General features: G+C 33.1%; 1 protein-coding gene, 1 non-coding gene and 1 pseudogene across 7 annotated transcripts in view; 2 read left to right on the plus strand and 1 right to left on the minus strand.

The window, feature by feature from the left end:
- The window catches only part of LOC121262410, a 168,335-nt gene that overhangs the window by 54,197 nt on the left and 87,687 nt on the right, over positions 1-26,451 (minus strand). The gene's annotated exons all lie outside the window — the stretch shown is intronic.
- LOC121262686 lies at positions 19,849-26,418 on the plus strand (annotated as a pseudogene).
- On the plus strand, positions 21,958-22,063 carry LOC121263885. The gene has a single exon (XR_005940372.1). It is a non-coding gene; the product is annotated as a small nucleolar RNA snoR109 (small nucleolar RNA).

Consider the following 26,451-nt stretch of genomic DNA (forward strand, 5'->3'; position numbering starts at 1 on the left):
TGATCGTACCTCACTTTAAGTTTTTCCTCCTCGATGATCCGCAGAAACAGAGTTGGAAGTGGTATACTGCAATAAAGAACGATCAGTACTAAAATGAATCACGGAAGTAGAACGACAACCCAAGAACGCATTGAGAAAGCTTTTCACCAAAAACCAGAAAAAAAAGAAAAAAAAAAGAAAAGAAATGGCAATTATCAATATGCCAAAAGGCAGGAACAGAGAAAGGATGATCAACCACTCTCGGTTACTCTTTCACAAATGCGTCATTTTCTTCGTTAAGCCCTGATCCAGTCAAGCTCTGTGCTAAAAGTTCAATTTTTTTTTTTAACATAATTACAAGTGTGAAAATGCAAATATTATGGAAGAAATATGACACAGATATTTGTTTTGGGGGTCAGAGTCTGAAGAACTAGATCATCACATATGGTATCTAAACTAACTATTGAACTGTGCTAAATCTTTAAAGCAAACGATGCGGAAAAAACAAACATCATATATATGAAAGAATTTAATTAAACATGATGACTCATAAATTCATACTTTTGATCTGGAAAATCATGATCGTACCTCACTTTAATTTTTTCCTCCTCGATGATCCGCAGAAACAGAGTTGGGAGTGGTATACTGCAATAAAGACGATCAGTACTAAAATGAATCACGGAAGTAGAACGACAACTCAAGAACGCATTGAGAAAGCTTTTCACCAAAAACCAGAAAAAAGAAAAAGAAAAGAAAAGAAATGGCAATTATCAATATGCCAAAAGGCAGGAACAGAGAAAGGATGATCAACCACTCTCGGTTACTCTTTCACAACTTTCTTCGTTAAGCCCTGATCCAGTCAAGCTCTGTGCTAAAAGTTCAATTTTTTTTTTTAACATAATTACAAGTGTGAAAATGCAAATATTATGGAAGAAATATGATACAGATATTTGTTTTTGGGGTCAGAGTCTGAAGAACTAGATCATCACATATGGTATCTAAACTAACTATTGAACTGTGCTAAATCTTTAAAGCAAACGATGCGGAAAAAACAAACATCATATATATGAAAGAATTTAATTAAACATGATGACTCATAAATTCATACTTTTGATCTGGAAAATCATGATCGTACCTCACTTTAAGTTTTTCCTCCTCGATGATCCGCAGAAACAGAGTTGGGAGTGGTATACTGCAATAAAGAACGATCAGTACTAAAATGAATCACGGAAGTAGAACGACAACCCAAGAACGCATTGAGAAAGCTTTTCACCAAAAACCAGAAAAAAAAAAAAAAAGAAAAAAAGAAGAAAAGAAATAGCAATTATCAATATGCCAAAAGGCAGGAACAGAGAAAGGATGATCAACCACTCTCGGTTACTCTTTCACAACTTTCTTCGTTAAGCCCTGATCCAGTCAAGCTCTGTGCTAAAAGTTCAATTTTTTTTTTAACATAATTACAAGTGTGAAAATACAAATATTATGGAAGAAATATGACACAGATATTTATTTTTGGGGGTCAGAGTCTGAAGAACTAGATCATCACATATGGTATCTAAACTAACTATTGAACTGTGCTAAATCTTTAAAGCAAAAGATGCGGAAAAAACAAACATCATATATATGAAAGAATTTAATTAAACATGATGACTCATAAATTCATACTTTTGATCTGAAAAATCATGATCGTACCTCACTTTAATTTTTTCCTCCTCGATGATTCGCAGAAACAGAGTTGGGAGTAGTATACTGCAATGAAGAACGATCAGTACTAAAATGAATCACGGAAGTAGAACGACAACCCAAGAACGCATTGAGAAAGCTTTTCACCAAAAACCAGAAAACAGAAAAAGAAAAGAAAAGAAATGGCAATTATCAATATTCCAAAAGGCAGGAACAGAGAAAGGATGATCAACCACTCTCGGTTACTCTTTCACAAATGCGTCATTTCCTTCGTTAAGCCCTGATTCAGTCAAGCTCTGTGCTAAAAGTCCAATTTTTTTTTTAACATAATTACAAGTGTGAAAATGCAAATATTATAGAAGAAATATGACACAGATATTTGTTTTTGAGGGTCAGAGTCTGAAGAACTAGATCATCACATATGGTATCTAAACTAATTAATGAACTGTGCTAAATCTTTAAAACAAACGATGTGGAAAAAAAATATATCATATATATGAAAGAATTTAATTAAACATGATGACTCATAAATTCATACTTTTGATCTGAAAAATCGTGATCGTACCTCACTTTAATTTCTTCCCCTCGATGATCCGCATCAAAAGTGCAAACCAAGAGCAAAGATGCCAAGATGGTCAACGGAATCAATTAATTAGATGAAAACCAAGATCGACCGGCATTTAGCAGTGATTAATACTGTTCGGCGAAGTTGGACATATGACTGACTCTTTATAGTGGGAAGAGTACTGAATATATATAATGCAGGAAAAAACAAGCACTTATAACCAATAAAGTAAAAACAAAAAAGTATGACACTTAAAAATGACCAAGAGAGTAAGAGTCTTTGTTTACGATATGAGTTTCATATCATCCTATCTCAATATTTTCATTATTTTCTTCTCAAATATTATATAAAATAGATTTATTTTAATTTAATTATTATAATTTTCTCAAACTTATAATAAAATATAAAAATAATTTAATTTTTTTAAATCTCAAAACAAAACTAATATTATAATAATATTTTAACTTTATAATAATTTTTATTTAACTTTTTCTATATTATTTCTTAAAATACCATAATATGTCATAACTCAAATCATTTCAATACCATTCAAGAACTATTACACGACTATCCACAAATTTTTAATCTCTATCTAATTTATCAAAGATTCCCTAATTGTAAATTCAGTTATTTGAATTTATGATTAAAATTTTTAAATTTTGCAATTAGAACTTTTTGTCAACCTGACGTGCGTATTCTAGGTGACACGTCAGCATTTTTTAAAAAAAAAAATAAATGATTTTAAAATGTGGTTGTCACACGTCAGCAATTAGAACTTTAATTTAGCAGCTGCATAAGTAAAATGTATATACGAGCACAACGATGAATAATTCAGATGCAACATCTAAACATAATAATGCGAAGTTGACATATGACTGAGTCTTTATGGTGATTGGTGGAATAGTACTGAATATGTATAAATAATAACTAAGAGAGATGGAAAAATTAGAAGCAAGTACGTACTCTGATCTTTTGCTGCTCTGAAATATGAAGACCGCAAAACAATGACGCTCATTGATGGAATCGATTTTAAAACTGACTAAGAGAGTTAGAGTCTTGTTTACCATATGAGTTTCATATCATCCTATGTCATTATATGTTTTATTTCTTTCTCAAATACTATATAAAATAGATACTTTTTAATTTAATCATTATCTAATTATTATAATTTTCTCAAACTTATAAAGCAACATAAAAATATTTAATTTTTCAAATCTCAAAACAAAAATAATATTATAATAATTGTTTAACTCTATATTATTTTTTATTTAACTTTTTCTATATCATTTCTCAAAATACCATAATATATCATAACTCAAACTACAAACTATTTTAATATCATTCACAAACTATTTCATGACTAGTCATAAATTTTTAATCTCTATCTAATTTCTCAAAGATTCCCTAATTATAAATTCAGTCATTTGAATTTATGCTTGAAATTTTTAAATTTGACAATTAGTACTTTTCGTTTACCAGAGACGCCTATTCTAGGTTGCACGTCAGTATTTAAGAAAAAATAAATCAATTAATGGTTGTCACAAGGGTGTGTAATCGGTCTAGTTTGATTTGGTTTTAAACAAAATTTAAGATCGAACTTGTTTATGCCGATTTTACATTTTTCAAAACTAATTACGCACTAGTTACTTTTGTAAACTGGTATCTCCAATTTTTACAATTTCCAATCCAATTTTTCAATTTTTTTTAAATGTTAGTTTGTCATTAAAAATCTATTAATAAAAAAAAGTGCTTTAAAAAATCTGTAGTTGAGAATAGAAAGGAGATTTCAATCATGTAAGAGATCTAAAGCACTGAACTAGACACAAGACTCTTTGCATTTTACTGATAATTGTTTTTTATATTCTTCCAAACTCAGAAACAAAAAATGCTAGCATTTTCAATAGGAAAAGTCTACCCTGCCGCCCCACTTATACCGCTTGGTGTGATCGCTAGGTGTTTTTTTTTTACTTAATGATAAATGAAGTGATTTTAAGTGTATTAGTGTATTTTTTTTATTTTTTAAAAATATTTAAATATATTAAAAAAATGTGAAAAGAAAAATAAAGAAAAAATAAAAACTCAAAATATGCTGTGTGGTAAAACAGATCGGGCTACTCTATAATATTTTTAATTTAATCATTATCTAATTATTAAAATTTTTTCAAATTTTTATTTTTTTAAATAAAATAAAAAAATATTAAAAAATAATATTTTAACTTTATAATATTTTATATTTAAATTGTTTTATACCATTTCTCAAAATACTATCATAGATCACAATTGAAACTATTTTAATATCATTCACAAATTATTTCACCAATTTTTAACCTCTATCTAATTTCTCAAAGATTTCCTAATTCTCAATTCAGTTATTTGAATTTAGGCTTGAAATTTTTAAATTTGGCAATTAATTAGTACTTTTCGTCAACCTAACACGCGTATTCTAGGAGGCATGTCAGCATTTTAAAAAAATAAATAAATAATTTTAAAATGTGGTTGTCGCTGTGTCCGTTGCGTGGCAACTTGACAAATACCAAACGATATGCGAAAGAATCACCAATTACCATCTTTTTGGGACAAAATTGGCATCACTGAAACAATCCCCAAATTAAATATTCCTTCATTTTAATTAAGCTTACTGTTCGTCCGGCATTGTTTGAAAATTTTATTTTAAACTCGGCCCATTATAATAAGAGAAATTTAATTTACAATTCTAATTAGGAGATTACATGTACAGTCTCATTGATAAATATAAATAAAAGAGAAAAAAAATTATTTTAAAAAGAGTTAGTCTACATATATTTTTTAAATAGAAACTATTCATGCAAACTCATATAGTTATGTTTAAAAAAATTTTAAAATTATAATAATATCTTTTTTAAAATGATACTTTTTTCTCTTTTATCCTTATTTATTATTGGAACTGCATATACAATCTTCCATTTAGAACTGTAAATAGAATTTTTATTTTAAAAAAAAATATTTTTATAATTTTATAATTTTTTTAAACATAATTATATAAATTTGTATCAACCATTTCTATTTAAGAATTGTAAGTTGACTAAACTGATGATGTATGGGAATATGCAATTATCATGTTATTAAAGTGCTAGAATTAACAATACTAATTATGTAAGCAACGTTTCATGATTTTGATGTCCAGCCAGCAGAAAAGCTTCAATGGCAACAAAAGTCATGTAGCCTGACAAAGCATGCAAGCTGGCTGGGAATTAAAAATTAAAAATTGCCAGTGGAACATGATCGATTACCCACTCCCCAGCTAGCTACCTTCTCTTTTCCTAATCCAGCAACATTGTAATAAAAAATTAACAAAAAAAAAAGAGAAAAAGCTTCCTAGTTGGCGTAGTCCCGCTCGTGAGTTAAGAGATGATGCCAATTGATTTGAGTTAGTTAGGATGAAATGAATTGTTTAATTTTTTTAAAATGAATTTGAATATATTTAAATATTAAAATAAATTTATATAATTTATGTAAAATTGGTCAATCGTATGATTTCAACTAAGCTTTATATATTCCGTTTACGTTATCCGATCTATTAACTGTCATGAATATAAGAGTATTTTAATGTATTTTTAAATATCATTTAAATATAAAATATTTTTTATTTTGTAAAATTATAAGACTGTGTATTGCTCACGTATATATATATATATATATATATATATATATATATATATATAAATAATGACTAAGAAAAAACAAGCACTTACAACCAATAAAGAAAAAACAAAAAAGTATGACATTTTAAAAATGACTAAGAGAGTTAGAGTCTTTGTTTACCATATGAGTTTCATATCATCCTATCTCATTGTATATTTTATTTCTTTTTCAAATACTATATAAAATAGATATTTTTTAATTTAATCATTATCTAATTATTATAATTTTCTCAAATTTCTAAAGAAACATAAAAATAATATTATAATAATAGTTAAACTCTATATTATTTTTTATTTAACTTTTTCTATATCATTTCTCAAAATACCATAATATATCATAACTCAAACTATTTTAATATCATTCACAAACTATTTCATGACTAGTCATAAATTTTTAATCTCTATCTAATTTCTCAAAGATTCCCTAATTATAAATTCAGTCATTTGAATTTATGCTTGAAATTTTTTAAATTTGGCAATTAGTACTTTTCGTCTACCAGACACGCCTATTCTAGGTTGCACGTCAGTATTTAAGAAAAAATAAATCAATTAATGGTTGTCGCTAGGGTGTAATCGGTCTAGTTTGATCCGGTTTTAAACAAATTTTAAAATCGAACCTGTTTGTACCGATTTTACATTTTTTAAAATTGACTACGTACCAGTTACCCACCTAAACTGGTATCTCCGATTTTTACAATTTCCAATCCAGTTTTTCAATTTTTTTAAATGTTTGTTTGTCATTAAAAATCTATTAATAAAAAAAAAAAAAAAACTGCTTCAAAAAATCTGTAGTTGAGAATAGAAAGGAGATTTCAAGCATGTAAGAGAACTAAAGTACTGAATTGGACACAAGACTCTTTGCATTTCACTGATAATTGTTTTTTATATTCTCCCAAACTCAGAAACAAAAAATGCTAGCATTTTCAATAACACGAAAAGTGTGCAAATAATATTTTTTTAAAGTATTCTTTCAGTTCTATTTAGAATTATTTGTCTCCATTGTTGTATTGTATCTATTCTTTGAGTTCCTCTATTGAGCACACTAACATTTTGTAGGTATTTTCTATAATTGTGGATTGATTAGGAAATACTTGTCGACATTCTTTAATGGTGATAGAAGTCTTTGTCCTTCTGTTTTAATGTATCAAGTTATGAGCTTTATACCACCTTCATTATTTCATCCTAAGCAGAAAAAATCTCAGAAATTTAACCTAACAATTTACATATACTTAATACTTATGATAGAAACTTGAAAGTAGTTGGGTCCTATATACATGGTTGTTGAGTTGCATAATAAATGCTAGCGGGTGAAATTCAAATTCGAAGTGAACACGAATCACTTTTTCATTCTTTGATCAGAAAGAAAATCTATGGGTTCGATTAGGTCTTAGCTCTCTGTCACATGGCCGAAATGAATATCTAAATCTAACAAGTAATGAAATGAAAAAAAAAATGGAGAAGCATTACCGTGAGGTGAGGCCGAAGGTTTGTGTGGCGAGGAAGAGAGGTGAGGGGCAACTGGCGAGGCATAGAGGCGAGGAAGAGAGGCGAGAGTTCGAGACAGAGACGAGAAGCAGAGAGGCATAGATGAGAGTGGGGCAAAGAGGCGAGGCAGAGAGTGAGGTAGAGAGGCGAGAGTCCGAGACAGAGAGGAGAGGCAGAGACAAGAGTGGGGCAAAGAGGCGAGGCAGAGAGTGAGGCAGTCTGCAGAGAGGCGAGGAAGAGACGAGAGTGAGGTTTGATTTTAGCCTTTAGGGTTTATTGGCATTATTGCCTTTTGGAAGTCTAAACGGTGTCATTTAGACTGTTGGTTTCTGGAGATTTGGAGAGAAAGCGGTGCCATTTTCTGTTGGTTTCTTCTATGTAGATGGTTCTTCTTCTTCTTCTTCTTCTTCTTTTAAATGATAATTATAATTTTTATATATTTGTAATACATTTAATACATAGTTATAGACTATAGTGATTTAGTTATAGTGATTATTAGACTACATAATAGTAATAATATTAGAGTGTTAGTATTAGTTATATATTAGTATAGCAATATAATATATTAGACTATATAATAGTATTAATAGTTATATAATAGTTATATATTAGACTATATAATAGTATTAATATTAGACTATTAATATTAGTTATATATTAGTATTAGTTATAGTGATTTAATATAACCATATTAGTATAACTATAACTATAGTCTATATTAGACTATTAGTATTAATTATATGTTAGTATTAGTTATGGTGATTTAGTATAACTATATTAGTATAACTATAACTATAGTCTATATTAGTATAACTACAAATGTCCTATGTACTTATCAAAACTTAGTGACAACATTTGAGTGATTTTTTTTCTTTTTATATATTATATATAAAACTTATATATATAAAATATTTTGTATAATATTATTTTTGTATAAAACTTATATATCTATAATATTATTATTTATTTTTTTTTCTCCAATCGGGCCGGTCCTGAAACCACAGAACCGGAACCGGACCGGGTCATACTGGTTTGTACAAATAAAGAACCGGTTCCAGATTGGAAAACCGGCCCAACCGGTCCTATTTGGTCCGATTTTCCTGTCCAAAATTACACCCCTAGTTGTTGTCGTGTCCGTTGTGTGGTGTTATTGTCATATTGACAAAGATAAATGATAAAACAACTACTCCTTTACAATTTTTCTATAATTTTCTAATAAAATAATATTTTTTGATATATTTATTTTAATTTTGATTTTGATTTGATGTGTTTGAAATTTAAAAAAATATTATTTTATTAATAAATTATAAATAAAGTGTAATTCGATTGTAAGGCTATCATTGCTCACAAATACCAAACGACAAATTCTCCAAAGAATCACCAAATTAGCAACTTCTTGGGACAAAATGGGATCACCGAAACAATTACCAAATTATAAAAGCATTCACATTGGGGAACTTATGAAATTTAAGTAAAAGAATCTTCTTTCTTTATAATTATCCAATTTTGAGTAACACCGTACTACTCATTTTCTATTCTCTTCCTACTGATCTATTTAAATACGAGATGTGCTAGGTACAGTCCGCTTAAGCAATCCCCACGTACGCTACTGTTTGTTGTTTGTCCATATCAGCTTAGGTCGAATGACCAAATTGACCTCCTGCTGCTTTCTGCCTTTCACGAAGAGAAGGAATTCAAAATCAGAAATCATTTTGCTGCTATTCATCCCGGGCGACCCAAATTTTTCCTCCACCACCAGCATCGTGCTCATCTCCTCCACCGCCGGCATTGTGCTCATCTCCTCCATCACCATCAGCTTGTAACGTCGACCCAAAGCAAAAGAGAAAATCGTTTTGCCGCTAGCAGCCCCGCGCGATCTAGATTTTTTTTGTCTCCTCCACCACCGCCATCGTGCTCAACTCTTCCACCATCATCAGCCGATAAATTCGACCTAAATCAAACGAGAAAAATTGAGACCTCTGCCACCCTCGATAAGAGGCCTCTACGCCACTTGAGATCATCTCCTCCACCATGAAGTTGTTACCAACTAGGTAGTTGCTCTGTTCTCACTCTTTTTTCTTGGTTTCAGTTTCGGCTTTAATAATGCTCATATGTTTGAACTAGCTTAGCTTGCAAATTATTAAGTTCATAAATTTATCTTTTTTTTTCCTGATGATAAGTAAGTATGACATTGTCTTCCAAAGAAACTACCTACATTCATCTGAATTTAGCATTTCAAAATCATCATTTGGCTATGCCAAAAAAAAAAAAAAAAGGTTAGCAAAAAAGAAGGGCAATTTCCCACTGCTGTAATTTTTTTTTTCCTTCTATATCAGTGTTTTATATTGTTTGATTTATTTTTTAAAGTGAATTAGAGAAGCATGATATGACATAGTTTGTTTCCCTCAAGGAACCTGTTTTCTTGGGGCTGTGTAGATGAAGAATATGCTTTAGTTGTGATCAGTGGATTGCTTTTTGTGTTAAGAGTCTGGGTGTTCTTACCCATTGTTATTACCTGATTATTAAACATGTTCAGGAATAGACTATCTGCTTTGCATTCTCCATTATCAGTCTCTTTTTTCTTCTATTCTTATTTCTTGCCGATCAACATTCTCCTAAGTTGTGTGGAAAACTTTACCTACTGGAGTTTCTTAATTCATAACCTTTTTGGAATAGTGATATTTTAGGTATTCACCTTCAATATTTCTATTGTTCTAAGAGATTTTTTAATCATTTATTTTGATTATTTTTCAGATGTAACAAGTGAAAGTTATAAAAATATAATAGTTTTATTTATTTTACTCATCATTGATGAGATATTTAAAACTGTTGCATAATACTATGGTCCACCCATGTCATGGAAACTCGTCACCAAATTCGTGTGACTGTGGTTCAAGCGCGCCCGCATGTGGAGTGAACGGCCATATTACTCATGATTAGACTATGATTCTCTTTACTACTAATGTTTCATGATTAAAGAATTATAACGCTTGTCAAATTAATTTTTGATGAGAGGCATTTTATTTAAACACATTCTTATTATTTTGAGATGTAAAGGATGAGAGGCATTTTATGTAGACACATTCTAACTATTTTCTCAGTCAATGATGATCAATAGGTGCCTTCAAAGTACATTATAGACAGGTGGCAGAATGACATTAAGCATAGGTATGCTCTCATTCGAAGCAGTTATGATGATTTGAGTAGTAAATCAGTAGCTAGAAGGTTTGCTAATTTGAAGAAGTTATGCTACGAAGTCGCTACAAATGCAGCTGAAAGCGATCATGATTCAATGGATATGGTACATAAGTTGTTGGCTATGAATTTGAGTTACACAAAAACCAAGACACAACATGTACTTGTGAATATTGGTACCTACAGTAGAGAAATGGGAAGTTCGAAAAAAATGTTGAGTCTTTGCATTGTTGGAGGTAAAGGGAGGCTTCTATCGAAGAGGATGACATCTACAATAGAAAAGGTTATGAGGAAGCCACAAAATTTACGTAGACAATCCGAGACCCGTGCCAAGAGAAAGGGGAAAAATGCATTCAATTTGCTTGTCATATTTATGCAAAGTTGTTTCATAAATCTATTTAATTTAATTACGTATGGTTGAAATGTAGGGAAGTCAACTTCCAGATAGTATCATAATTACCTAGCAGAATGTAAAGTCAAATACTACAGGCAAATATGTGCACAGGAGTGATGGCAAAAAGTGCATGGTCAGAGCATGTTGAGGTCCCTATAGACACCATTAGTTTTTGGAAATTGGACAGCCTCCTTTATATATTAAGGTAGAGTGCAGGAAAATAAAACTTAAAATATAAAACATGATCCAGTTTTACATGCATTGGTTGATTAGGAAGCTAGGTGCAAACCATATTCCGAAATCATCTGGATTAAAGTAATCAATGAACCCATGAAATCTCCTGATTGGCAAAACCCAGAGATCTTTACATTTCATGAAACTGAGTCCTCTCACATATTTACTCAAACAATTGGACTACAACTTTGACTGCACGACATTTCCAATACGAACTCAACACAGAATTTCTAACAAAAACGTGTATGAAGATGTAATTAAAGATGCTTTTATTTCCAAAATTATCAAATGTCTTAATTTCCAATACAAACTCAATACAGAATTTCCAACAAAAACGTGTATGAAGATGTAATTAAAGATGCCTTAATTTCCAGAATTACCAACTAGCTTAATTTCCAATTCGAAATCAAACACAAAATTACCAAATGCCTTAATTTCCAACAAAAAACAGAAAGCATAACAAATGCAGAATTAAAAATCTATTCTTATTTGAATTGCTCAGCTGGAACGTGTATGAAGATGTAAGGAATAACAAATGCCTTGATTTCCAACAAAAATCAGAAAGCATGCCAAATGCCTTAATTAAATATGTAAAGAATTCGAATTGCTCAGCTGGAAAACCACATTGCAATAACAGAGAAACATTGCCATAAAACAAAATTATCATAAATCAACCTATCTCACGAACGGAGTGAAATTAGGGCTCAGATGGAGTGAAGTTGGGCTGGGCCCAGACAGAATTACTCTTTTGGGCAGAATCAGCTCCTCCACCACCTCGCACGACGACGTTAAGGCTGGACTCAGATAGAATTACTATTTTGGGCGGAAGCAGCTCCTCCACCACCTCGCACCACTCCGTTAGGGCTGGGCTCAGACGTACGGAATTACTCTTTTGGGCAAAGCTTCGGTCTCAGGGAGGAAGGAAGAGCAATCTCTCATGAAGAGAAGACCAGCCAAACGAGGAAGGGGGAAGTCATCACGAGGAGAAGATCTATCTCGAGCAAGACGACTTCGTAAACCCAACTTAGTAAAATGGGGCGTTTTTGCCACGTTGGCGTGCACGTCCAGTCCTCTGATATGGGACTGCATAAAGAATTTCTCTTTAAGTATTCCTTCATTTTAATTAAGCTTAAAGTTTATCCAACCTGAGTTGTTTGAAAATCTTATTTTAAACCCGCTCCATTATAACAAAACATTCTAATTTTAAAAAATACATAATCAAGAATAGGATGAATATGTTGGTTTTTAAACTTAGAAATGATTAAGATATTTGATATAAAGTAAAAATAACGTGAACCATTATCTTTGTTCAATGTATTAGTTAAGTTGTTTAGATTTAAATGAAAATGTGTCTTGGTACTTGAACTAATGTATGCTTCTTGGGGATATGAGCTTTAATCGCTTTCCAACCAAACAAAGGGTTGTGTCCTTTGGTGAATTAGAAATATTTTCAATATATTCTCTAATATTTGAGAAGTTGTGACTTTTTAAAAGTGTTCATTCATTTTAGTTGTGACTTTTCACAAATACTCTTTTATTTTATATAAGTTGTGACTTTTCACAAGTACCATTTCATTTATGTAATGTCACTTTTCGCATGTACCATTTCATTCAAATAAGTTGTGACTTTTCACAAGTGTCATTTCATTACAGTTGTGACTTTCACAAGTGCCATTTAGTTCTCTATAAATAGGAAACCCACCCACAAATTCATTAACTCCAAATTCTTTACAAAAATTAGAGAAACACTTCCTCCTTCTTTTTATCTTTGGGCTTTAACTATTTTATATCGGGTTCGAGAATCTCTTTTTGTGTGCACCGACGAGGAGATTAATGGGAACCGACGTTGTTGTATCTTGGGAGTAGATTGTGAAGAAGCCTAAATGCATGTTTATAATTGGAGGCGGCGAAATCTACTCTAAGGTTTTGAGCATGTAAAAAATACATGTTTTATAATGACGGGATACATTACTATTTTAATTTTGATTATTAAAAAAATAGGTAGTGATAAGGTCACTGTCCATCTACTACCCAAGTGCATTTCAAGTTTTTTTTATTTTTTATCATTTTCTTTTAATTATTTTGTTAACATCCTTAATCATTAAGAAAAAATTTAAAAATATATATAACTTTACTAATACTTAATTTTTTAATCATTAAGTAAAATAAAAAAATAGTAGTAGATGGTAGGGCTGCAACCCAATGCCATCCAACCGGGTCTGGGGCAGGTCCAACCCAACCCGGAACTGTTTTGCGCGCCAACCCGGTCCGACCCGACCCGGTACTGTGCGGGTCGGGTCTTCGGTTTTTTCCCCCCTAAAACCTTTTGTCCTCTGTTTCTGTCTCTGTCTCCGTCTCTGTCTAGGTGCCTGATCTGAGGGGTTTTGGGCTTTATGAGTCTGTAGCCGTCGATGATAACAGAATGAGCGGAGTCATGCCTTCAATCGCCGCCAAGTTCGCCTTCTTCCCACCAAGCCCTCTGTCATACACTGTGATAGAGGATGACACGCGTGGCGACCGATTTTATATTCCTGAGGCCCCAACGAGGGACGGCATCAACGTGGATGTCCTCAAGCTCCGGAACCGTAAAGGAAATGACATCATGGCCATCCACGTCGAGAATCACAAGGCATCGGCCACTTTGCTCTACTCCCACGGGAATGCCACTGATTTGGGACAGATGTTCAAGCTCTTTGTCGAACTCAGCATTCGGCTTCGCGTCAATCTCATGGGGTGATTTATCTCTGTGCTCTTTTTTTCTTTTGAAAAAACAAACTGCCTTTGTTCTTGTTTCTATATGCTTTTTCTTTTTGAGCTGAAATCTGGGTTTTGAGCTATGGGTTTCTTCGTCGTTTGAGCCTTGAGGTATATGTTTGCCTTGATTTATGGGTTTAAACTTGATGGGTGTTGCTTAGTTTGGTGAATTCTTCTTAGAATTGCACTTGTGGTCTTTGATGTGTAACCTTAACACTGATGGTTCTGCTTTAAACCACACCGATCTAGAAGAGGAATGGTTTGTTACTCGTAGCACATTTTCAAATTCGACGGGTTCGACTAAGTTATTTTTCCTAAAACCTGTCTTCCACTTTTGACCCGATGAACCCGCCTTTCACGGGTTGGGAATGTCGGATCCTTCAGACAGGTCGGGCTGAAGGCCCATTATGCACAGCCCTAGTAGATGGATAATACTAAGATAATAATTCTATCATTATTCTTAATTAATATATAATAAGACTGATGTATATATGAGAATATGCATTTATCATGAAATTAAAGTGCTAGAATTAACAATACTAATTGTGTAAGCAACGTTTCATTGCTAAGTCCACAGAGGATTTCCACAGAAATCCTCTACCGAATACACAAAATCTTTTTTTTTTTTTTTTTTTTTTTTTATCTTTTCTTTCACTATTTTTTTAAACTATTTAAATATTTTTTAAAAATAAAAAAATCACATATTCATTTAAAAACACTTACTTAATTATTAAGTAAAAAAAATTAAAAAAAATTTTGTAAAAAATCTCGATAAATTTTTTCTGTAGACATAGTGTTTTCCATATAAATATGGTTGTTCTAGCTTGATGCATTCATGTTGACTACAAATATTAATATTATAAAAGCGATAGGGAAGATAAAGTGTCAATTGTACAAAAATTTAAGCAGCCTCACAAGGGTTTTTAATGCCTCGTTTGGTTAGATATATGAAAATAAAAATTGAATAAAACTATTATAAAATTAAAATATAATTTTTTTTATATAATTTTATTTTGATATTTAAAAAAATTAAATTATTTTTTATGTTTTATTTAAAAATTTAGAAAAATTATAATAATTATGTTATAATTTTGTAAAAAAATTTAAAAGTTAAAAATTTAAAATTTAAAAATATTTATTAAAAAGAAATGAAATGATTTTTAAAAGTAAACCAGGTTTAAACCTGAAGCCCATCCAAATGATGGAGAGTTAAGCCCACTCGTCTACTGATGATAAAAAATGAACAGTTGTGTTATACGTGGCCATCTACCGCTTCACTAGTCTTGTTTAGATGTTGAATTTAATTGAGATGAGTTAAATATTTTATGAATGATAATTAGTTGATACGGTAGAGTGAGTTTTGTGTGACTTATCTAAGATGAATTTAGATGTATTTATAGAAAGTTAAAAAAGATTGTAGATCTCTCCTATAAAGAGATGTTGAGTTGAAAAAAGTTATGTGTCCCACATGTAAAAAGATTTTAAGTTGAGAAATTCTATTTGCAATCCCCATTTGTAGGGTTGTACAAAAAACCGGCAAACCGACCGGGACCGACTTAGACCGGCCGTCGAAGCTCGGAACCGGCCGAAACCGTCAGGGAACTGGTCGACCGTCGGTGGTAATTTATCAAAACCGGCGTCGGCCGATTCGGTCCTGATTTGAACCAGCCAAAAACCAAAAAACTGGCCGACGTCATATATACATATATATATTTTAAATATATTCATTCATTAAACGATGCCATTTCACTTAAATAAGTGAAACGGCGTCGTTTGCATTTTAAGGTTAGAAAAAAAAAATAAAGGGAACGGCGCCGTTTGGCATAGGCCAAACGACGTCGTTCCAAGTAGGGCATATTAATCCCAGCCCTGTTTCTTTCCCAGTTTCCCCCTCTCTTCGATTTCCACTCAGGCTCTCGCCTCTCACTCGTCACTCTCAGCGTCGTTGCCTCCACTCCACTCACGGTTCACCGACACCCAGTGGTCCAGTCCACCGTTCAGTAGCGGTGCAGCCTCCACCGCTCAACGTTTCTCCAGTAAACGGCGCAGCCCGAGAGCCTCCATTTTATTTTTTAGGTATGAACCATTGAACCATATGATTTTAATTTTTGTGAGATTTATTTATTTTTTATAAGTATTTTGCAACATTTATGTTTTAGAAGTATTTTTTTTTGTGAGATTTATAAGTATTTTTTTTTATAAGTATTTCAGCCCGAGAGCCCTGTTTGTGTTTTCTGGTTTGGTGCATTCACAGATTGAAGATGTTTTATAGATTTTGTAGTTTGTACAATGAACAATCGGTGGTTTTTGAAGATGCAGTGTGCATTTCTATTTTATAGATTGACAGTTTTGTAACTTTTGTTGAAAATAAAATAATTTGTGATGTTTATTGAAATTTGAAAGTAAAATTTATGATGTGTTTTAAATAATTTGTGATGTTTATTAAAAGAAAAATTTATGATGTGTTATAAACAATTTGTGATGTTTATTGATAATAAATGTTCATAATTTATTGAAAGTAAAATAATTTGTGAGATTTATGAGCGATCTAAAATGTAGATTAGAATCTTAGATTTGTGATGTTTGCCACGTTGCAAACTAGCTGCTATGTAATTGACAATTGTGGTGATTTTTTGTTCTTTCTTGGTTTTACATGTTAGATGGATTTTTCGTCAAGTCCAATTGATCTTGATTCGAACTCCCAAATACCAAAACCCCCGGCTTCAAGTGCCCCTAATAGTAGTAATTGTCCACTTCCTAAGAAACGGAAGGGGAATGATCCGTCAATTGTTTGGGACCATTTTACAAAAGTTGAGGGTTGTTCCGTAGATGATCCTAAGGCTAAGTGTAATTATTGTGGCAAGATATACGCTTGCCACTCAAAGAGGAACGGAACTTCATCCATGCAAAACCATCTACCTTCATGTTTCAAAAATCCTCATAAACGTGGGCCTTTAGATAAATATCAAACAACATTGGCAGATGAGGTATCCTCAAAGGGGTTTGGAGAGACTGATAATTCTTTAAGAAATCTTGTAACCCATAAATATAGTGAGGATGCTGTGAAGATGACGCTTGCGAAGATGGTAATTCTCGATGAATTACCATTTAGAATTGTTGAAGGGCAAGGATTTAAGAAGATGGTTTGGTTGCTTGAACCTAGATTTAAAGTGCCATGTCGAGTGACGGTTGCAAGAGATTGTATGAAACTATTTACATCTGAAAAAGTCAAACTTAAAAAGTTATTTAAAGATGGGGGAATGAGGATTTCATTAACTACCGATACGTGGACATCGGTACAAAATCTTAATTATATGTGCCTAACTGCTCATTTCATTGATAGTGATTGGAAATTGCAGAAGAAAATCATTAATTTTTGTTTAATCCCTAATCATCGAGGGGATACCATTGGAAAATATGTTGAATCGTGCCTCCTTCATTGTAGCATTGATAAGATATTTACTGCTATTGTTGATAATACAATTGCATAGTTGAGACATTTTTTGACAGAGAATATGTTGGAAGGGAAGTATATGAACATAAGATGTTGTGCTCATATTCTGAATCTTGTCGTGAATGAGGGTCTTAAGGAGTGTAATGATGTCATTACAATGGTTAGAAATGCGGTTAGATATGTGCTCTCATCCCTGCAAGATTAGACAAGTTTAAGAGATGTGTAGAAAAAGAAAAAATTGATTGTAAAAAAATGTTGTGCTTTGATGTGCAAACCCGATGGAATTCAACTTATATGATGTTAGAGGCTGTTGAGAAATTTGAAAAGACTTTTAGGCGAATGGAGAGTGAGGACTACAATTTTCTTTCTTACTTTAAGGATGGAAACATTAGGCCTCCTAGAGCTGACGAGTGAGAGATAGTGCGGGTTTTTGTAAAATTTTTGAAGATGTTTTATGATGCCACTTGTTGATTTTCTGGTTCTTTACATGTCACGGCAAACACAAGTTTTTTAGATATTTGTAGGCTCCAAAAATAGTTGGTTAGACTGTGTGAGAGTGAGAATACTTGTTTGATGAGCATGACCATTAGCATGAGAATGAAATTTGATAAGTATTGGGGTTCATTGGATAGGATGAATTTGTTGTTGTTGATTGCAGTTCTCCTTGATCCACGTAACAAGTTGAGGTTTCTTACTTTTCACTTAAAAAAAGTTTATAATCACAATTGGGCTGAAGATTTGTTGTCGAGGGTGAGACAATTATTATCAAACATATATGCGGAGTATAATGCTACATTCGGTTCTTCTTTGAGTAGCAGAGAACATGTTTCCCCTCCATCATCTGCCCTTCCAAATGATGCTGAAGACAATCATGAGTCACAACTTTTTTATGAGTGGTTGCTAGTATCGACTGCCTTTGGATCTACAGCTACCAAAACAGAGATTGACAGGTATTTATCAGATGGTTGTGAGACATTCAGTCAATCTTTTGACTTATTGAATTGGTGGAAAGTGAATGAGCTTACTATCCTATACTTGCGAGAATTGCACGAGATGTGTTAGCCATGCCTGTTTCCACGGTTGCATCAGAGTCCGCATTTAGTACAGGAGGTCGTGTACTTGATCATTTTCGGAGTTCCTTAGCTCCGAGAACTGTTGAGACACTTATTTGTACTCAGAATTGATTGCGACATCCGTCAAGGCCAATTGATATTCGAGACTCCATGGATAATGTTGAGAGTTTTGTAGTAGAATCTGGTAATGTATTTTTCTCATTCAATTTCCATATTCATTTATTTTTATAATTTAATTTAATTTTTTTTTCATTATCCTAATTTATTAATATTGATTATTTGGTGTTTTCTTATAGAGTTAGGAGTATCATACATCACAACTATTGATGATTGAAGAGTCGAAGACTGCAATTGAAGAATGAAGATTTTTTGGGTTTTATTCAAGAAAAATTGTTATTTGTTCTTACTTGCTTAAGATAATTTAATTTTGTTTGTAATGTGTATTAAACATGATCTAGTGGAGTTTTTTTTTATTTATTTATCTACTAATTAGTAATTTAATATATAAGATAATAAGACTATAAAATATAAGTAATATATATGTACTAGTTATTAGTTACTAATAATATATACATGGCATGATTAAAATTAAAAAGAAATTATACTAATAATTGCAAAAAAAAATTCTATAAAAAAAGTCTAAATGTAGATGATCTTGAATAACAAATTGAGCCTAAAAAGAGGTTGGATTGGGTCTTAAAATGGCCCAACAGAGTGGTTCAAACTGGCCCAAAACATGTGGCCCAAACCGGCCCAAAACTGACCAACCGACCGTGAACCGGCTAGTAACCGAATCGATCGATTTTCCATTAATAATCTGCAGGTTTCGACCAGATTGGTCTCCCCGGGAAAATCGAACTATCGGTTTCGGTTTGGGCCCAAAACCGAACCGATAGTTCGGTTTTTCAACCCTACCTACTTGGGACTGTATGTGCAGACTCTTTATGAAATGAGAAAAAACATCATTTTAAGAGGGATACGCTTATATTGCAGTCTCCAAATGGAGACTGTATCTATCATTGCTCTTTTAAGTTGATATGAGTTTAATAATTTTAGAATTAAGTGATTGAATATTAGACTTAATTTTAAATTAGATTAAACATAATTAATTTCAATTCAATCCAAATTTCAATCGCAATTTAAAGTAGAGGCTAGGATTGATATAGAAATTTTATCTAATTTAATAATCATAATTTTTTAAATTTTTATTTAAAATATAATAAATAATTTATTTTTTTAAATTTTAAAATAATATTAATATTAAAAATAATTTTTTATTTAATTTTTTACTGTCATCTCAATTTACTGTAAATTACCCCGATTTAAGTTGGATCATCCGCGCCTCCCCACCCCCCCGCCGCCCCCCGCCCCCGGCCCGGGCCCTCTCTCTCTCCCTCTATCTGATTTCAGGTTTGATTGTTCCTCTCTGCTGAGCTCTCAAGGGATATTCTGGGGTGAGCTGCGAAGTTCTCTCTTTCCCTGTATTTTTTTCTCACTCCTGATTTTTATCTCGTGGGTTGATATTGTTCTTTCATTGTCTGGGTTTTGTTTCTTTTCATCTGATTCGTAATAAAGGTTGCTCCTTTTCTTGGTAGTACTCCATTTTTGGGGGCGATTCGACTGAGGAAGTTAAATATTTACACATAAGGAGTATGTACTTAAGCTTGCTAAGTGTTATTCTTCACAGTTTGCACTTAAGTTTGCCAAGTGTTATTCTTCACAGTTTCATCGGGTCTTGCGCTAGGTGTGTTACATAATGATGATCTTTGTTTCCCATCTGATTTTGTATAGTATATGTTGTACTCTTTGGTTGGATGTTGAGAAGGTTGGGGAAATTAAGAGAGAAATGATAATGGGTACATTGGGTAGTCTTTTTCCGACTTCAGTTTTAGCCTCATCAGCTTCATACTCTGTGCCTATGCAATTTCTGTTATCCGGTAGTTTGGACTTTGGAGTGTGGACTCGTAATATATTGCATTTACTGCTGTTTCTGAGTAGGAAAAAAAATGAATATTCTACTCGATTGGGCCTTTTGGATATATATAATCTAAATTTAAATTTGTGCCTGGGAATCGAGTTTTCTAGCTATTGTTTGAATATATATTCTCCTTTGAGGTTTTAGGGTTTTAGCTTCAGTGAAAGCAAGTGATGTGTGTGTGGATATATTTATGTATATATGTGTGTGTGTGTGTGTGTGTGTGTGTGTGTGTGTGTGTGTGGATATATTTATGTATATGTATGTGTGTGTGTGGTAAACCTGTTTGCTAGCTTCGAAACGATGAAAATTTCAACTTTCTTTTCAAAGAAAAGGTTTTCCGGCAAAAAGAAATAAGCAGTCAAGAGTTGGATTATCTTGCATTATTTTTGAAAAAGCACCTCCTTTTTGGCTATCCGAACATCATTGGAAGGGAGGGATTTATGAATCCAATTACCATAGCTGAGAGCATACTTTGATTTTTAATTATGTTCTAGTAGACCTTTTGGTTGATTGTATTGCTTTCCACCTTTGTCTGTCCTCCTTTTTCCATTTTGAGGTCGTCTTATGTAATATAGTTCTAATAAGCTGTTTCATTTAGAACACATTAAACGATGGTGAATGCTGTGGCTGTTCTTGGCAGCAATGAGGGTGTAGTGGGACTATCTACTTCACCCAAGAAGCTGATGGTAACTTGGAAATCCTGTCTGATCATCCAGCAAGTGTAGATGTCTCTATTTTTCACATTTTGAAAGACATTTTGTTTCAAATTTTCAGGCTCTACAACAGTAACTGGAAATATTTCTGGCCTTAAGCCTGGTCTCCATGGCTTCCATGTTCATGCACTTGGGGACACAACAAATGGTTGCATGTCAACTGGTATAGTCCAAAGAGATGATGTTTATTTCTTCGTATCTAAAGCATCCAGTCCAAGAGCAGAGTAAACCCCACTTTGCTCCACATTAATCCCTTTTGTCTTTAATTTTATTTTTAATCTACCTGCTTACAGGACCACATTTCAATCCTGCTGGCAAAGAGCATGGTGCTCCTGAGGATGAGAATCGGCATGCTGGTGATCTTGGAAATGTCACTGTTGGTGATGATTGTATGTGCTGTGTTTACCTCTATCCCCTTGGTCATTCGTTGACAGCTTCCCAATCGTTGGACTCTATCATGTTCTATAATATGCATGGGAGTAACCCAACTTTGAGGATGAGCTGCTGAGATCTTTCTTGCCCGCCCAACTTTATATGAAAAGCCAGCGGCAGCTAGTGTTTAAGTTCCTAGTTCTATCTCCCATTTCTCTTCCCTGAGTCATCTACTATAGCTGCCCTTCTGTTTATTTTACTCTACCTTAACTCCATTGCAACCAAGTATTTTTCATTTATCTGTGATTTTTATATTTGTTGGGGGGAGGCTACCGGGTACATGTACCAAGGGAAAGGTGAACACTTCTATGAGTACCCTTGATCTTGACTTGCCAAAGTGGCTGTAACCAAATCAAGTGGCTCATAGAAGTTAACTGGCCAGTCCTTGTGAGATCTCTTTCTTCGATCTCTGTCAACACTCTGCTTACCGAACTTCTAACGTTCTTTTTTTTTTTTTTTTCTTTTTTCTTTTCTCTTTCTAATTATTGCTAGTTTTTATTTTTTGGATGGGTAAAGAGAAGGGAGAGAAGAGGGAAATGGCATAGGATTTAGCCGTTTTAAGAGACCCTTCTCAAACATCAATTGTTAATACGGGTCACCTTCCAGGCAAGCTGCTTTGATTTCCCAGCAGTTTGCGTCTAATGGTGCCTACAGTCTTCTACCAAAAAATTTACCAAAAAATAATATGCAGAGCAAATTGTTTCTGCTGTTAGTTACCTGATAAGAAGGCTTAAGATGGGTATGTATTTTGTTCTGACACACAGTGGTGCACTAATGGATGGTATCTCTTTTCATACAGGGACAGCCAAGTTCACAAAAATTGACAAGCTGGTGTGTTTCATCTTCTGTTTAAGTTTTACTTGTGCACATATATTTAGTTACTTTTCACTGATGTATTTTACAATTTTGCAGATTCCACTTTCTGGACCAAATTCCATTATTGGAAGAGCTGTTGTTGTCCATGGAGATCAGGATGATCTTGGCAAGGGTAAACTCTTGAAACACAATGCTTGAAATCGTTCTGTTTTAGTTTTATTTTCTGTATATTCATGATTAAAGCCAACTATATGTAAACCACTAAGTCACAATTGGAGCATCTGTGTTGATAAATTGTTTTACTTGGTAAACAAGAAGAGTAAGGGCTTTTATGTTGTTTTTGTTTTTGTGGGGGTAAAGGTCACCACTTTAAGCTAAAGCTCTAGATATTTAGGGTAAATATTAGAAAACTGAGATTTTGATATCCCCTTTCAAGTTTGTCAGAGGTTAAAAAAATGATGTTACTCTCAAGTCTGAAGCCTTTGAATTGGTTTCTAATATGGACTTCTGTTATTGAATTTTTCCCATTTCCCTAAGTGCTGTTGAAGTTATTCTAGAAAAGGTGCATTAGGGCACATTTGAACACTGTGAATTCTCAAAATTGTCAAAACTTATCATAATTCTCAAATTTTTTCATAATTTCATTCCCAAGCATCACTCTAAACACAAAATTTTTCAATTTCAAATTTTCAACTTTTTCATCTAATCATTACTTAATCATTATTCAAATACAAAAATCAATACAATTTTTATAAAGCAAAAATAATACAATTTTTACAAACTTCAAAACAAATTTTTTTTCTAAGTAAAAGTAGAATTTTTGTTGATAAGAATAGGCATGGCACAAGTACATAAGAAGTATACACAAAAAATGCCTACGTTCCACTAAGCACTAGTGAGGGATACAATCAAATCATGAAAAATGTCTCATTACAACTAATGACCGAAGCCCAAGAAAATAAAGCATTATAAAAGAATCTCTTCAGCTCATCCAAGAAACGCTCCCTGTCTTCAAACAATTTTTTTTTATCAAAACAAAAATAATATTAAAAAATAATATTCAAACAATTTTATAATTTTCTAATATTTTTATTCAGCTTCTTCTCTCTCATTTCTCAAAACCTAATAAAACATCTTCACTTAAATCATTTCACTACTATTCACAAAATTCTGATATACTCCAAGTGTCCAAACATGCCCTTAGATTGGTTTCTTCTTGTAGAGGTACTTGTAGATTAGGGCTGTATATTTTACTGTCTCCCATTTTCCTGTGATAATCACTGTTTTTTATGTACTTATTCCATTGTTTTTATGCATTTATTGCCAATGCATTTGGATTCGGTCCTTAATGCTAATGAATATCTGGACATCAGTTCTTGCTTGACAAATTGATGCTTCTAGATTTCCCAGCATCAATTTGAGGGGGGATGTCACGAAGATATGATTTGAGTATCATTATTGTAATTTTAGTAACATTTTCCTTTATAGTTAGATACTTTCCTTTCTAGCTAGATATATACATAACTGTGTAAATACTTACCTGGCATAGATATTAGGCGCTGGAAATTTGGCATTTATTGTGTAAAATCCCTTCTATATAATGAAAGCAATCCTTATCGAAAGGGTATTCAAACCAATTTGACAGAGAATGCATATGGTCATGTTAACTAGGATTTCTTATGTTACTTGGGTGGTGTGGTTTTGGGGAAAGATGGATTTCATGGATTAGGCATTGCATTACTACAGCCCCTTTTTTCAGTTTTGGTGAATGGTGCGCTGGAGGGGTTCTTTAACAGCTCTAGGGGATAAAGGCAAGGGGACCTTCTTTCCCCTTTTCCATTTGTCATTATCATGGATGCACTTAGTTGTATGTTGGAAGCAGTTGTTGATGGAGGTTTTCTTTCTGGTTTCTCTGTGGGAGGTGTTAATATTTCTCATTTTCTCTTCGCTGATGATACTTTACTTTTGTGTGATCTGCACAATGGTCATATTCTATATTTGAGGGCTCTTCTGATTTGTTTTGAAGCTGTCTTTGGCTTGAAGGTGAATCTTTCGAAGTCTGAAATGGTTCCTGTGGATATAGTGAATAATGTTCAAGGTTTGGCGAACATTCTGGGTTGTAAGGTCTCTTCGCTGCCCTTGAAATATCTTGGTCTTCCGTTGGAGGCTGCTTTCAAGGTGAAATCTATTTGGGAGGGTATGTTAGAAAAAATGATAGAAGGTTGGCAGGTTGGAAAATGATTTATTTTTCTAAGGGCAGTAGATTAACTCTTATCAAAAGTATGTTATCTAACCTCCCTTCATACTTTCTTTCCTTATTTTTGTTACCTGCTAGTGTGGCCTCTCAAAATGAGATGATGTTTCGTAATTCTCTTTTTGAAGGTATTGGGAAGTAAGCTTAAGCTTCATCTTGTTGGCTGGGATAAAGTTTGTTTTCCGGCATCTTGTGGTGGTTTGGGGGTGCATAACTTGAGGATCTTCAATAAAGCACTTTTGGAGAAATGGTTGTGGAGATATCAAAGGGAAGGAGAGAGTTTGTGGAGAGTCGTTATAGATTCAAAATACAGGGAGTCTTAGGAGGGTTGGTGTTCTAATGAAGTGAGGGGGCATATGGTGCGGGGTTGTGGAAAAATATTCGCTCTGGATGGGAGAGGTTCTCCAACTTTTTCAGATTTGAGGTTTGGAAGAGGTTATGGTGTCTATTTTTGGCATGATGTTTGGTGTGGTTTAGGGCTCTAAAGTATGTTTTTCCTACCCTACTCTTCTTATCAAAATTTTTTTTTGGTACTCTTTAGCAGATGTCTAGTGACAAAAGAAGCTTTGGCGGCTGGCTTGTTGGTTTGTTCTTGTGATACTCCATATGATAAGGATAAGGGTAAGTGGTGTAAAGGATCCCACATTGCTTGAGAATGAGAAGTTCTTGTTCTTTATAAGGTTCCAATGGGGCTCTAGTTGTATCATTAATTAGTCCTTTTGGAGTATAGGCCATGTGGTTTAAGCCTTCTATTGGGGCGTTATAGTTCTAATGGTTTTTTCCATTGGAATGTCAGTTTTTTAGTGCGGCTCATGACTGGGAACTTGGAATGTTTGCTGATTTTTTTGACGACTTGTATGCTATGTTCTTTTGTTTGGTAATGTGATGGAGGATAGGGTGATTTGGACTCTTGATGGAAATTCTAGGATCTCGGTGCGTTCCTATTATAAGGCTCTTTGGGGTTCTCTAATGATTATTGTTTTTCTTGGAAGGCTATTTGGAAGTTTTAAGGTCCCTCCTAAGATTGCTTTCTTTATATGGACTGCTTCTCTTGGGAGAATCCTCACCACTGACAATATGAGGAAATTTGGTCTCATTATTATGGATTGGTGTTTCTTGTGAAAGAAAAATGGGGAATGGATCATCTATTGTTACTTGTGATGTGGCCAGGTTCTTGTGGAATGAGATTACTAACAGGACTGGTGTGGTATGGGTTATGCCTGGCAGAGTGGAAATTTTGAAGTGCTGGACAGGTATTAGGGGAAATATTCACATCGCTGCTGTGTGGAAGATGTTATTCCTCTTTGTATTATGTGGTGTTTGTGGATGGAGAGAAATAAGAGGTGCTTTGAAGACCAGGAGCCATTCCTTGGATGAGCTGAAGAGATTTTTTTTATAATACATTATTCTCTTGGGCGTCAGAGTATTTAGTTGTAATGAGGGCAGTTTTCATGATTTGCTTGCATCCCTCATTGTTGTTTATTGGTACTTAGGCTTATCGTGCGTATACTTCCTGTGTACTCGGGCTTTGCCTATTACATTGTGCTTAATAAATTTTTTACTTTTAAAAAAAAAAAAAAAAAAAAAAATTCCTGTATACTTGAGCTAAGCCTTTTCCTATTAATAAAGTTTACTTATAAAAAAAAATCATTGCCACTTCTAACTTAATATAATTATTTGATATGTAGGGGGACACGAGCTTAGCAAAAGCACCGGAAAAAAAATCTGATCTATGAAAAAAATCTGCATTGTGGTTTTTTCT

This window comes from Juglans microcarpa x Juglans regia, chromosome 4S (assembly GCF_004785595.1).
Source record: "Juglans microcarpa x Juglans regia isolate MS1-56 chromosome 4S, Jm3101_v1.0, whole genome shotgun sequence".
Lineage (NCBI taxonomy): Eukaryota > Viridiplantae > Streptophyta > Magnoliopsida > Fagales > Juglandaceae > Juglans > Juglans microcarpa x Juglans regia.